General features: G+C 43.5%; 1 protein-coding gene across 5 annotated transcripts in view; it reads right to left on the bottom strand.

The window, feature by feature from the left end:
- Positions 1 to 14,021, bottom strand: part of nek7 (NIMA-related kinase 7) — a 189,583-nt gene that overhangs the window by 134,731 nt on the left and 40,831 nt on the right. The window contains exon 1 of one of the 5 annotated variants that reach the window (XM_060830197.1): positions 1,238 to 1,253. The exons of the other annotated variants lie outside the window; for them this stretch is intronic. The gene's annotated coding sequence lies outside the window, so the exon portion shown is untranslated. Of the gene's footprint in view, positions 1 to 1,237; positions 1,254 to 14,021 lie in introns of those variants that run through there. 5 annotated transcript variants of the gene reach the window in all.

Below are 14,021 nucleotides of genomic sequence, written 5' to 3'. Positions count from 1 at the left end.
GAGAGACAGTGCGCACGCAAAAGAGAGAGGGGGCGCGAGTGGAGAGAGGGGAAGGGTGGGAGAAAGAGGGGAGAGAGAAGGGGTGAGCGCAAAAGAGAGTGCGGTGGAGAAAGAGGGGCAGCATGAGGCAGGAGCGCGCGCGCAAGAGAGAGAGAGAGAGACAGACAGACAGAACAAAAGAGAGAAAAGGGAGAGCGCAAAAGAGAGAGGGGGTGAGAGCACACGCACAAGACAGTGAGAGAGAGCACGCGAGAGAGCGAGCGCGACAGAGACAGAGAGGGGAGAGCGCGAGAGAGAGGGGGGAGCACGAGAGGATGAATGCGAGAGCGCGAGGGGGGAGCGCGAGAAAGAAAGAAGGGGAGCGCGAGAAAGCAAGAAGGGGAGCGCGTGAGGTGGTGAAGTGCGAGAGAGAGGGGAGGAGCACAAGTGAGAGCGAGAGAGCGCGAGAGAGAGAGCGCACGAGGGGGGGGAGCGCCAGAGAGCGAGAGGGGGAGCGCGCGCGCGCGAGAGAGCGAGGGGGAGCGCGCGCGCGCGAGAGAGCGAGGGGGAGCGCGCGCGCGCGAGAGAGCGAGGGGGAGCGCGCGCGCGAGAGGGAGCGAGGGGGAGCGCGCGCGAGAGAGAGCGAGGGGGAGCGCGCGAGAGAGAGAGCGAGGGGGAGCGCGCGAGAGAGAGAGCGAGGGGGAGCGCGCGCGAGAGAGAGCGAGGGGGAGCGCGCGAGAGAGAGAGCGAGGGGGAGCGCGCGCGAGAGAGAGCGAGGGGGAGCGCGCGCGAGAGAGAGCGAGGGGGAGCGCGCGAGAGAGAGAGCGAGGGGGAGCGCGCGCGAGAGAGAGGGGGAGCGCGAGAGAGAGAGAGAGAGAGAGAGAGGGGGGGGAGCGCGTGGGAGAGAGGGGGGAGCGCGTGGGAGAGAGAGAGGGAGCACGAGAGAGGGACAGGAGAGTACAAGAGTGAGAAGGAGAGCGGGGGGAGCGAGAGAGACTGGGGGAGCGGGAGAGAGAGGGGTGAAGGTGGTGAGACAAAGAGGGGAAGGTGGAGAGATGGGGGGGAGCGAGAGCGAAAGAGAGCGCGTGTGAAACAGAGTGTGCGCAAGAGAGGGAGAGCGCGCGCAAGAAAGAGAGAGAGAGAGAGTACAATACAGAGAGAGATTGCTAGAAAGAGAGGGAAAGAAGGAGCGAGGGAAAGAGACCCAAGGAACAAGAGAAGGAGTGAGACCGAGTGGGTGCGAATGCAAGAGGAGAACCTGGGGTGTTGTGGTATATTATCCCCTCCAGGAGTCCCTGGTCCACTCCATAACTTCAAGCACCACCTCAAACCTACATGGCACCTTCCCATGCAGTCACAGAAGGAGCAATACTTGTATGTTTACCTTCTCCTTCCTCACTTGGTCACACCTTCCAGATGAAGCAATGATTTACCTGAATTTCGTTCAATCCACTCTACTGTACACACTGCTCACAATGTGGTTTTCTCCACAGTGGGAAGACAAAATGCAATCTCATGGCCACTTTGCAGAACACCTCCACTCTGATTGTAAAAATGATCTTAAGCTTATTGCTGCCTGGGTCACTGAATTTGAAACGTCAACTCTATTTCTCTCCACAGAGATGACCAGATCCTGCTGCATTTCCCCAGCAGTTTGAGATTATTGACTCTGGCCTGGATTTTGCTTCTTTCTTTGGCCTTGCAACAGATTCGAACTGACATGAGGAGAAGAAAATTTTGTGCCACTGCTATCGTTAGATTTTTGTGAACAGTTTTCTTCGAAGTCAACAGCAAGTGCAATAGATCCTGATATCTTGGCCTGTGTTTAGAAAATGTTGTTCTTTAGAGAGCTACCAAGGATTATTTCTGTAATCCAAACAGAACTTGATGCGAAAAGAAAAAGTGCAAAGTGATGGTTGGAAATTTGATTTTTAAATAGCTCTTACACACTAACAGTAACCAAACAAGGTCTTTCTACAACATATGAGACATAATATATGTAACAGCTAGTGTGAAGACAGTTTCGGTATAGAAAACTAGAGTCAAACGAGAGACATGTCTCATAAAGGTACATCAAATTGGATTATTATTATGCAGTTGAAAGGAGTGGCAAAAATTCAAGGGAAATGCAGTGAAAATTAGTAAATTCACATCTGAAGCAGAGGTTAGCACTGCTGCCTCAGCGCTAGGGACCTGGGTTCAATTCCAGCCTTAGTTTGTGTGGAGGATAGATCAGAGTGGTGCTGGGAAAGCACAGCAGGTCAGGCAGCATCCAAAGAGCAGGAAAATCGACACTTTGGGCAAAAGCCCTTCATCGGGAATAGAGGCAAGAAGCCTCCAGGGTGGAGAGATAATTGGGAGGGGGTGGGATGGGGAGAAGGTAGCAAAGAGTACAACAGGTGAATGGGGGTGGGGATGGAGGTGATAGGTCAGAGGGGAAGGTGGAGTGGATAGGTGGAAAGGGAGATTGGTAGGTAGGACAAGTCATGAGGACTGTGCTGAGCTGGAGCTTGTGTGCAGGTTGCACATTCTCCCCATGTCTGCATGGGTTTCCTCTGAGTGCCCCAGTTTCCTCTCTCAATCCAAAAATATGCAGGTTAAGTGAGTTGGCCATGCTAAATTGCCCATCGTGTTCAGGGATATATAGGTTAGGTGCATTAGTCAGGGGTAAATGTAGAGTAATACCATACGGGAATTGGTCTGGATGGGTCTACTGCTCGGAGGATCGGTGTGGCCTGTTTCCACATTCTAGGGATTCAATGACTCTACATACAATATATTTTTTTAAATTTTTCAAATGTTCCAAATGGCAGACATCTAAAATCAAAACCAAAAACTGAAATTGTCATTCCAACTGGAAAACAACATTTTACGTTACACGGTGAAATTGAATTCTTTGCTCCTCCATTATGGAGCAATCTCTAATCAAGACCAAGTTTTAAAAATGTCTCTCCATCCAATTTACAAGCTCTTTTGACAATATTCTTAGATATCTATTCCTAACACAATTTAAATTTTGGAAGTTCTTGTCAACTCATTGTCAGTTTCTTACTAGAGGGGCAGCTGTTGTCTCAGAGTAAACATAGCAATACCATACTATTGACTCTGTAGAAAACATTTATGGAACTTGGATGATAAAATCAAAATCTATTTGTAATCATAATCTGCAAATATAAACGAATCTGAATAAACTACAACCACACATCCAACTACCTTTTACCACAATGAATTTTGTTTTGAAATTTGAAAATAGGATCTAAGTTCTAGTTAATGGATAAGACCTTATAATTAAATGAATTTTAAATGCCTCCTTCTCATGAGCATCTTGATTTTTTTTCCCCTAATGACTTTCCAAATGCTGTAAAAGATCATGGAAATTCTCCACAAGCGGCACGGTTCAGTGGTTAGCACTGCTGCCTCACAGCACCAAGGTCCCAGGTTCAGTTCCAGCTTCGGGCTATGTCTGTGTTGAGTTTGCACATTCTCCCTGTGTCTGCATGGGTTTCCTCCAAGTGCTCTGGTTTCTTCCCACACTCCAAAGATGTGCAGGTCAGGTGAATTGGCCATGCTAAATTGCCCCTAGTGTTAGGTGCATTAGTCAGGGGGAAATGGGTCTGGTTGGGTTACTCTTCGGAGGGCTGGTATGGCCTTTTTGGGCCAACACTCCTGTTTCCACACTGTAGGGGAATCTAATCTAAAACATCAATACATTAATGCTCCCATTATTCACTTGGTTGATAAACTCTTCAGCAATTCACTTAATAAAAATAGAACAAAAAGGAAACTGACAAAGCAGAACAGCATCTTATCAGTGCCAAAAGAATAGACAATAGACAATAGGTGCAGGAGTAGGCCATTCAGCCCTTCAAGCCTGCACCGCCATTCAATATGATCATGGCTGATCATTCCTGATCAGTATCCTCTTCCTGCCTTATCTCCATAACCGTTGATTCCACTATCTTTGAGACCTCTATCCAACTCTTTCTTAAATGAATTCAGAGACTGGGCCTCCACTGTCCTCTGGGGTAGAGCATTCCACACAGCCACCACTCTCTGAGTGAAGAAGTTTCTCCTCATCTCTGTCCTAAATGGTCTACCCCGTATTTTTAAGCTATGTCCTCTGGTTCGGCACTCACCCATCAGTGGAAACATGTTTCCTGCTGCCAGAGTGTCCAATCCTTTCATAATCTTATATGTCTCAATCAGATCCCTCTCAGTCTTCTAAACTCAAGGGTATACAAGCCCAGTCGTTTCAGTCTTTCAGTGTAAGGTAATCCCGCCATTCCAGGAATTGACCTCGTGAACCTACGCTGTACTCCCTCAATAGCCAGAATGTCTTTCCTCAAATTTGGAGACCAGAATTGCACACGGTACTCCATGTGTGGTCTCACCAGGGCCCTGTACAGCTGCAGAAGCACCTATTTGCTTCTATATTCAATTCCTCTTGTTATGAAGGCCAGCATGCTATTAGCCTTCTTCACTACCTGCTGTACTTGCATGCTTGCCTTCATTGACTGGTGTACAAGAACACCCAGATCTCTCTGTACTGCCGCTTTACCTAAATTGATTCCATTAAGGTAATAATCTGCCTTCCTGTTCTTGCCACCAAAGTTGATAACCATACATTTATCCACATTAAACTGCATCTGCCATGCATCTGCCCACTCACCTAACTTGCCCAGGTCACCCTGTAATCTCCTAACATCCTCGTCACATTTCACCCTGCCACCCAGCTTTGTATCATCAGCAAATTTGCTAATGTTATTGCTGATACCATCTTCTATATCATTAACATTTATTGTAAAAAGCTGCGGTCCCAGCACGGATCCCTGCGGTACCCCACTGGTCACTGCCTGCCATTTCGAAATGGAGCCGTTTATCACTGCCCTTTGTTTCCTATCAGCCAACCAATTTTCAATCCAATCTAGTACTTTGCCCCCAATACCATGCACCCTAATTTTACTCACTAACTTCCTGTGTGGGACTTTATCAAAAGCTTTCTGGAAGTTCAGGTACACTAAATCTACTGGATCTCCCTCATCCATCTTCACAGTTACATCCTCAAAAAATTCAAGATTAGTCAAGCATGATTTCCCCTGCATAAATCCATGCTGACTCTGTCCTATCCTGTTACTACTATCCAGATGTGCCGTAATTTCATTCTTTATAATAGACTCCAGCTTCTTTCCCACCACTGAGGTCAGACTAACTGGTGTATAACTTCCTGCTTTCTCTCTCCCACCTTTCTTAAAAAGTGGTATAACATTAGCCACCCTCCAATCCTCAGGAACCGACCCCGAATCTATCGAACTCTGGAAAATAATCACCAAAGTAACCACGATTTCCCGAGCCACCCCCTTCAGTACCCTGGGATGTAGACCATCAGGCCCCGGAGACTTATCAACCTTCAGACCTAACAGTCTCTCCAACATCAAATCCTGGCAAATATAGATTTCCTCAAGTTCAGGTCCTTCAGCCACTGTTACTTCAGGGAGATTGCTTGCGTCTTCCCCAATGAACGCAGATCTGAAGTACCCATTTAATTCTTCTGCCATTTCTTTGTTCCCCGTAATATATTCCTGTTTCTGTCTTCAAGGGCCCAATTTTAGTCTTAACCATTTTTTTGCCTTGTACATACTTAAGAAAGCTTTTACCATCCTCCTTTTTATTATTGGCCAGTTTACCTTTGTACCTCATTTTTCCTCTGCGTATTTCTTTCTTAGTAATCCTCTGTTGCTCTTTAAAAGCTTCCCAGTCCTCAGTTTTCCCACTTATCTTTGCTATGTTATACTTTTTCTCTTTTAACTTGATATGTTTCTTAACTTCCCTAGTCAACCACGGCCGCCCATGCCTCCTCCTGGGATCTTTCTTCCTTTCAGGAATGAACTGATCCTGCAACTTCTGCATTATACATTAAAATATCTGCCATTGTTCCTCCACGGTCATCCCTGCTAAGGTATTGCACCATTGAACTTTGGCCAGCTCCTCCCTCATAGCTCCATAGTTCCCTTTATTCAACAGAAGTACTGTCACTTCCAACTGTACCCTCTCCCTCTCAAATTGCAGATTGAAGCTTAATGTATTATGGTCACTCCTTCCCAATGACTCCTTCACTTCGAGGTCTCTGACCAATTCTGGTTCGTTACACAATATTAGATCCAGAATTGCCTTCTCCCTGGTCGGCTCCAGCACCAGCTGCTCTAAGAATCCATCTCTGAGGCACTCCACAAAGTCTCTTTCTTGAGGTCTAATACCATCCTGATTCTCCCAGTCTACCTGCATGTTAAAATCCCCCATAACAACTGTAGTAACATCTTTGCGACAGGCCAATTTCAGCTCCTGATTCATCTTACATCCAACATCCAAACTACTGTTTGGAGCCTGTAGATGACTCCCAAGAGGGTCTTTTTACCCTTAGTATTTCACAGCTCTATCCACACTGACTCTACATCCCCTGATTCTAGGCCCCCCCGCGGAAGGGACTGAATATCCTCCCTTACCAACAAGGCCACCCCATCCCCTCTGCCCGTCAGTCTGTCCTTACGATAGCACGGTGTAGCCTGGAATATTAATTTCCCAGGCCCTGTCCACTTGAAGCCACGTCTCAGTTATCTCCACAATATCGTTTCTGCCAATTTCCAAAAGAGCCTCAAGCTCATCCATCTTATGTCTAATGCTTCGTGCATTCATATATAGTATTTTTAATTTGTTACTGCTCTCACCCTTCCCATCAACCCTTATTTCACTCAACCTTACCGCATGATCCCTTTCCGAGTTTTCTGCCTCATCGATACAGTTGTCTTTCTTGATTTCTCTTGTTCTAACTTTCCCTTCAATTTCCTTTTTAAACATCTAGTTTGTTCCCTGGTCAGTCATTTTTAAGATCTATGCTCTGTTCTATGAAAATTGCTTCATAGTTTATTTCTTGAAAGGAATTAACAAGTAAACCGAATTAAAATTGGAAAGTTGGCTACCTTATATTGTACCATCCAAGTTCACAATTGAATTGTTCAGATATAACCACTATTTCATCAATATAAATTATTTCTAATACCAGGGTAATGTAATTGTTTCAATCAAAGCTTCACAGCTTTGTTAACTGACCAGTGGCTTTGCACCATAAAATGTTTGGAAATTGTTTTTAAAAAGTTCTTAATTACAAGTGTTGAAAACAAAAAGACTCATTAAAACCTGACAGCGTGTCATTGAACACGTGCAACAGCACGAGGTGCAAGTCATCCAGTTATTTTTGAGAAAAATTTTAAGGCAGAGCAAACCAGTCCATTATTACAAAAAAATTCTGACCAACTTACACTGTTCTGACAAAAGTGCAATCCCTGCCCAAAATCAACACCACTTATGATCTACACATTATCATTCTTCTACGCTGGCCTGAGATGTGTCACTATGACTCTCACCCAGAGCTCCTTCTGAAGAAGGGCTCATGCCCGAAACATCGATTCTCCTGCTCCTTGGATGCTGCCTGACCTGCTGCGCTTTTCCAGCAACACAACTTCAGCTACTTCTGCAACATGAAAGTATTTATTCCACCAAACTGCTCTGCCTCATCTTTTAACAAAGCATCCATGAATTATGAGGAGCAAATTACGGCAGATACTAGAACCTGTACTGAAGGCAATAAAAGCTGGAGATTACAACTGGTCAGGTAGCAGCCATGAAGAGAGAGCAAGCTAACGTTTTGAGTCTAGGTGACTCTTCACGAGAGCTGACATGAAGTGTGGAGGGGGCAGCAGTTATGCTATGGAGAGCTGCTTGGGAGAGAAAGGATGTTGTTGGTGCAGATTAGGGGATTGAAATTAGATGCCAGACTAGAAAGAACAGACAATCCCAGAGAGGCGGGGGGGGATCTTACAGAATGTAAGAAGTAAAAGCTAAACCAATGGAAAGAAATAGGAGTAGGTTCACAATTTGAGGGTGTTAAACTCAATATGAAGTCCAGAAGTTTGTAAAGTGCCCAGACTCAAGATGAAATGTTATCCTTCCAGTGCGCGTTGTGATTCACTGGAGCACTGCAGCATGCTGAGGACAGACAAGTGGGCATGCGGGCAAGATGCTATCTTAAAATGACCAGCTACGGGAAGATCAGGGTCATGCTCGTGCACAGACCTGATGTGTTCTGCAAAGCGGTTAGCCAGTCTGCATTTGGTTTCTCCAATGTAGAACAGGTCATATTGGGTGCAGCAAATACAATACACAAGATTATCCTGATTATCTTTCATGTTATTTTCCAATGTTACCTTGTTAACAAAGGATACCTGGTCTTAACAATGAGAATGTTTTCCATAGTTAACCACCTTTCAGACTGCAGCATCAAAAATGCAGAACCAACAATTAGCATTCCACTGCACAATACTGAAATATGTTTTTGGAACTAATTACTGTCAATATGATAGAAAAAATGATTACCTGAGGATCAATTATATAAACCAACCATTTTTGAACAATCAACCCAATTCTTTTAAACAAGATTTTTAAGTTTCCAACACACACCAAATTTAAATGATCACCATCAAATTTATCTTACCAAACATGAATTCCACTTTTCTGCTGACTGTAGCATTGTACCCTAACTCCACTCAGACTTGACACCTAGCATCTCATACATCTAAACTGCCACAGCAACATTAAGCCTTGATTCGGCTTTCACCAGGCCTCATCTCACTTTTACAATTCCTTTAATTTGAAAATTTCACTTTAGCTGCAGCATCAGATAAGTATGTGTGCGCGTATTTTGTTCAATTTGTATCAGAACATGGGCAAACAATTCATTGACTGGGATTGCACATGCAAAGAAATAACCAGAGTCAAAAAGCCTGTTGGAAATTGCAAGTACAACTTTCAGTTGCAACAGAAATTACAGTAGATACCTACAGCAGATTACAATAACATTTTCTTCGTACGTAACTTAACCTACTGGTTTCTCAAACTTTACTACTTTTGTTGTTACTCAATATGCTGAAATGACCTCTTCCCCTGCTTTGCACTCAAATTCTACATTGACACAGTCTTAAATGTGTAAATGTTAATTACATATAATTTTGTACCCTCAGAAATGTCCTCATTTTTTCACGTTTCATTGCTTTCTCAAAACACTTTTAAATTCCTGAGACAACACAATTTAAAAGGATCTTGCTTCCTAGGACAGTAATGGACTAAAATCAAACTCTGCCTACGAATGAAACCCACAGGAAACATTCAATCCCACAAATGTCCCGCCCATAAAGCTGAACACTATACTTCCAACAAATGACTTCTGAGTCACATCTTGATAATCTGTTAACTCTCAGCATTGAACTGAAACAGATCAAGTTACAATGTTTCACCAACAGCAACAGCACACCCCCACAACAGGTACTATATAGCCAAAGTGGGCAATAACAAAGAAAAGTATAGCATGCCAACAGGACTTTCCACTCACCAAGACTGCATCGGCACAATAACTTTCTAAACTAAAATTCTTTTGTCTCAGCATGGTCCATATCCTTCTATTCTTTGCCTAGTGGTATATATCTGTCAAGATGCTTCTTAAACATTGCTACTGTATCTGTTTCCATACATCCTCTGACATTTCGTTCCAGGTACTGAAGCTGTGTGTTTTTTTAAAAATTGCCTTTCACATCTCCTTTAAGCTTGCCCCTTTTAGCTTAAACCTGACTGGGTCTGTCATAGTGTTAAGGGTTTAGGTGTAGTGGAATTTATTAAGTGTGTACAAGACAATTTTCTAATTCAGTATGTGGATGTACATACTAGAGAAGGTGCAAAACTTGACCTACTCTTGGAAAATAAGGCAGGGCAGGTGACTGAGGTGTCAGTGGGGGAGCACTTTGGGGCCAGCGACCATAATTCTATTAGATTTATAGGAGTGATGGAAAAGGATAGGCCAAATCTAAAAGTTGACGTTCTGAATTGGTGAAAGGACAATTTTGACGGTATTCAGCAAGAACTTTCAAAAGCTGATTGAGGGCAAATGTTCACAGGTAAAGGGACGGCTGGAAATTGGGAAGCCTTCAGAAATGAGATAACAAGAATCCAGAGAAAGTATATTTCTGTTAGAGTGAAAGGAAAGGCTGGTAGGTGTAGGGAATGCTGAATGACTAAAGAACTTGAGGGCTTGGTTAAGAAAAAGAAGGAATTATATGTAAGGTATAGACAGGATAGATCGAATGAATCCTTAGAAGAGTATAAAGGAAGTAGGAGTATACTTAAGAGGGAAATCAGGAGGGCAAAAAGAGGACGCAAGATAGCTTTGGCAAATAGAATTAAGGAGAATCCAAAGAGTTTTTACAAATATATTAAGGACAAAAGGGTAATTAGGGAGAGAATAGGGTCATTCCTGAAGAAGGGCTTATGCCCGAAACGTCGAATTTCCTGTTCCTTGGATGCTGCCTGACCTGCTGCGCTTTTCCAGCAACACATTTTCAGCTCTGATCTCCAGCATCTGCAGACCTCACTTTTTCCCTCAAAGATCAGCAAGGCGGCCTTTGTATGGAGCCACAGAAAATGGGGGAGATATTAAATGAATATTTTGCATCAGTATTTACTATGGAAAAGGATATGGAAGATATAGACTGTAGGGAAATAGATGGTGACATCTTGCAAAATGTCCATAAGACAGAGGAGGAAGTGCTGAATGTCTTGAAACGGGTAAAGGTAGATAAATTCCCAGGAAAAGAGACCTCAGGGGCAACGTTTTCACGCAGAGGGTGGTACATGTATGGAATGAGCTGCCAGAGGATGTGGTCAAGGCTGGTACAATTGCAACATTTAAGAGGCATTTGGATGGGTATATGAATAGGAAGGGTTTGGAGGGATATGGGCCGGGTGCTGGCAGGTGGGTCTAGATTTGGTTGGGATATCTGGTCGGCATGGACGGGTTGGACCGAAGGGTCTGTTTCCATGCTGTACATCTCTATGACTCTGACTCTATGACCTGATCAGGTGTACCCGAGAACTCTGTGAGAAGCTAGAGAAGTGATTGCTGGGCCTTTTACTGAGATATTGTATCATTGATTGTCACAGGTCGCTGGAAGACTGGAGGTTAGCTAACGTAGTGCCACTGTTTAAGAAGGGTGGTAAGGACAAGCCAGGGAACCAATGAGCCTGATGTCGATGGTGGGCAAGTTGTTGGAGGGAATCCTGAGGGACAGGATGTACATGTATTTGGAAAGGCAAGGACTCATTTGGGATAGTCAACATGGCTTTGTGCGTGGGAAGTCATGTATCACAAACTTGATTGAGTTTTTTGAGGAAGTAACAAAAGATGATTGATGAGGGCAGAGCAGAAGATGTGATCTATATGGACTTCAGAAAGTCGATCAGCAAGGTTCCCCATGTGAGACTGATTAGCAAGGTTAGATCTCACGGAATACAGGGAGAACTAGATATTTGGATACAGAACTGGCTCAAAGGTAGAAGACAGAGGGTGGTGGTGGAGTGCTGCTTTTCAGACTGGAGGCCTGTGACCAGTGGATTTTCTACAAGGATCAATGCTGAGTCCACTACTTTTCATCATTTATATAAATGATTTGGATGTGAACTTAAGAGATATAGTAAGTAAGTTTGCAGATGACACCAAAATTGGAGATGTAGTGGACAGCAAAGAAGTTTACCTCTGATTACAACAGGATCTTGATCAGATGGGCCAATGGGTGAGAAGTGACAGATGGAGTTTAATTTAGATAAATGTGTGGTGCTGCATTTTGGGAAAGCAAATCTTAGCAGGACTTATACACTTAATGGTAAGGTCCTAGGGAGTGTTGCTGAACAAAGAGACCTTGGAGTGCAGGTTCATAGCTCCTTGAAAGTGGAGTCACAGGTAGATAGGATAGTGAAGGCGGCGTTTGGTATGCTTTCCTTTATTGGTCAGAGCATTGAGTACAAGAGTTGGATGAAGGGCTTTTGCCCGAAACGTCAATTTTCCTGCTCCTCGGATGCTGCCTGACCTGCTGTGCTTTTCCAGCACCACTCTAATCTAGACTCTGGTTTCCAGCATTCCTTGTTTTTACCTACAGGAGTTGGGAGGTCAAGTTGCGGCTGTTCAGAACATTGGTTCCTTCAAATTGGAAAGATGCTACGAAACTTGAAAGGGTTCTGAAAAGATTTACAAGGATGTTGCCAGGGAGGGAGGATTTGAGCTATAGGGAGAGGTTGAACAGGTGAGGGCTGGTTTCCTTGGAGCGTCGGAGGCTAAGGGGTGACCTTATAGAGGTTTATAAAATCATGAGGGGCGTGGATAGGATAAATAGACATAGTCTTTTCCCTGGGGTGGGGGAGTCCAGAACTAGAGGGCATAGATTTAGGGTGAGAGGGCTAAGATATCTGATTGGCATGGATGAGTTGGACCGAAGCGTCTGTTTTCGTGCTGTACACCTCAATGATCTCCCTTAAACTTTTCCCTCTCACCTTGAAAGGCTTTTTTCAAAAAACATTTTAGCTGTAACCACATTGGCATGAAGTAATGTTATGCGTCCAGCATCCTGCAATAATCAGCTTGCCTTCTAAAGAGGAGTATCAAAGCACATGTTCTGTTTTCATATTTGTTCATCCATTAAAGTCTATCACAAAACTCAATGATTAATTCTAAAAAGGTTCAAGTTTCAATCTAATGTTTCACCTCAGTATGCGAAAGGACATCTTACCGAGTTTAAAACACTGCCCCTTTTTTGATTGTTATTTTGCTCAGCATTATTTGTAACACTACCCATGGTAAATTTTGATTTGTTGCCCAACATGCTTTTTTGATACTTGCATCAAAGTCAAACCTCCCTGCTCAAGAACAATTCGGCAATTTTAACAGCACATCATCAAAACATCAGCTCCCAGCATGTAACTGCAAATACCAAAGGGTACATATTCCAATTCCTGTGCCAAAAGCTATCAGATCACTGAATAGTGTATTCAATAAAATTAACAATAATGACCTTTATTTATCTCTCATGGAAGAGCAGTGCTATGGTCCAGAAGGATTATGGTGACTTTATCTTTATTTATGAAGCAGTATAACTATATGTTCTTGAATAAATGGTCCTAATATGAAAATGAGAGAGCTGGACAAACAAAGGAGATGAAAAGAATTTTCCAAACAGTATGTCACGTCACACATTTGAAGACATGCTGAATTGCCCAGAGTGTCCAGGGATGTGTAAGTTAGGTAGATTAGCCGTGGGACATACAGGGATAAGGTGGGGGTGGGTCTGAGTGAGATGCTCTTCAGAGGGTTGGTGTGGATTCAGACCAAATGGCCTGCTTCCAATCTCTAGGAATTCTATAACAAATCATACAAAGTGTGGGGAGTGCCTGGCTTGCACTGCCAGAGGTGGTGGTGGAAGCAGACATAATAGCAGTATTCAAGAAGCAGCTGGACAAACGCATAAATAGGAAGGGAAGAGGAGGATACAGATTCTGTAAGTGAAGACAGTTTTACTATGGAAGGACAAAATGCATTAGCGCAGGAGTGGAGGTCCGTAGGGTCTTTTCCTGTGCACGGGACCAAGATAAAATGTTGAAATACTTCTGCCTTTTGCCATATAGCTTCAAACAAATTTTTTTTTTAAAAAGGCAACAGTTGGTTGTCACTTTTTCCAATGAAAATTCTTAACTGAATTGGAGTACATGGATAATTAAACCATTATAATGACAATAAAATCCTGAGAAATTGATTGAATATTACAGCAAAGGCACCTTAACTCCCTAATAAAGAAAGCTCCCACAGCAAAGGTTCTCTACTAAGATATGAAGCACAAACACTTAAACAAGACATTGCTAATCTGGAGAGAAAGAGGATGACACACAACAACAGGTGATCGCATGATAAACCCATTGTCTGTAAGCTGAACAGAGCATCTTGTGAGTGATGTCACAAAATGTCAAGCACCTCCAATGGAAATGAGAGATAATTTTGTCTTTCTGCTGATACTCATTTATATAAGTGATTAGCATAACACACATTAAAAAAAAAGGTAGAAAACAACCTTTCAGGAGAGAGAAAAAAATCACTTTAGATACAAGAGAACTTTTGGATG

Source organism: Hemiscyllium ocellatum, chromosome 9 (assembly GCF_020745735.1).
Source record: "Hemiscyllium ocellatum isolate sHemOce1 chromosome 9, sHemOce1.pat.X.cur, whole genome shotgun sequence".
Classification (NCBI taxonomy): Eukaryota; Metazoa; Chordata; class Chondrichthyes; order Orectolobiformes; family Hemiscylliidae; genus Hemiscyllium; species Hemiscyllium ocellatum.
Note: the sequence above shows the minus strand (reverse complement) of the source record. Positions and strands in the feature narration are given on the sequence as shown.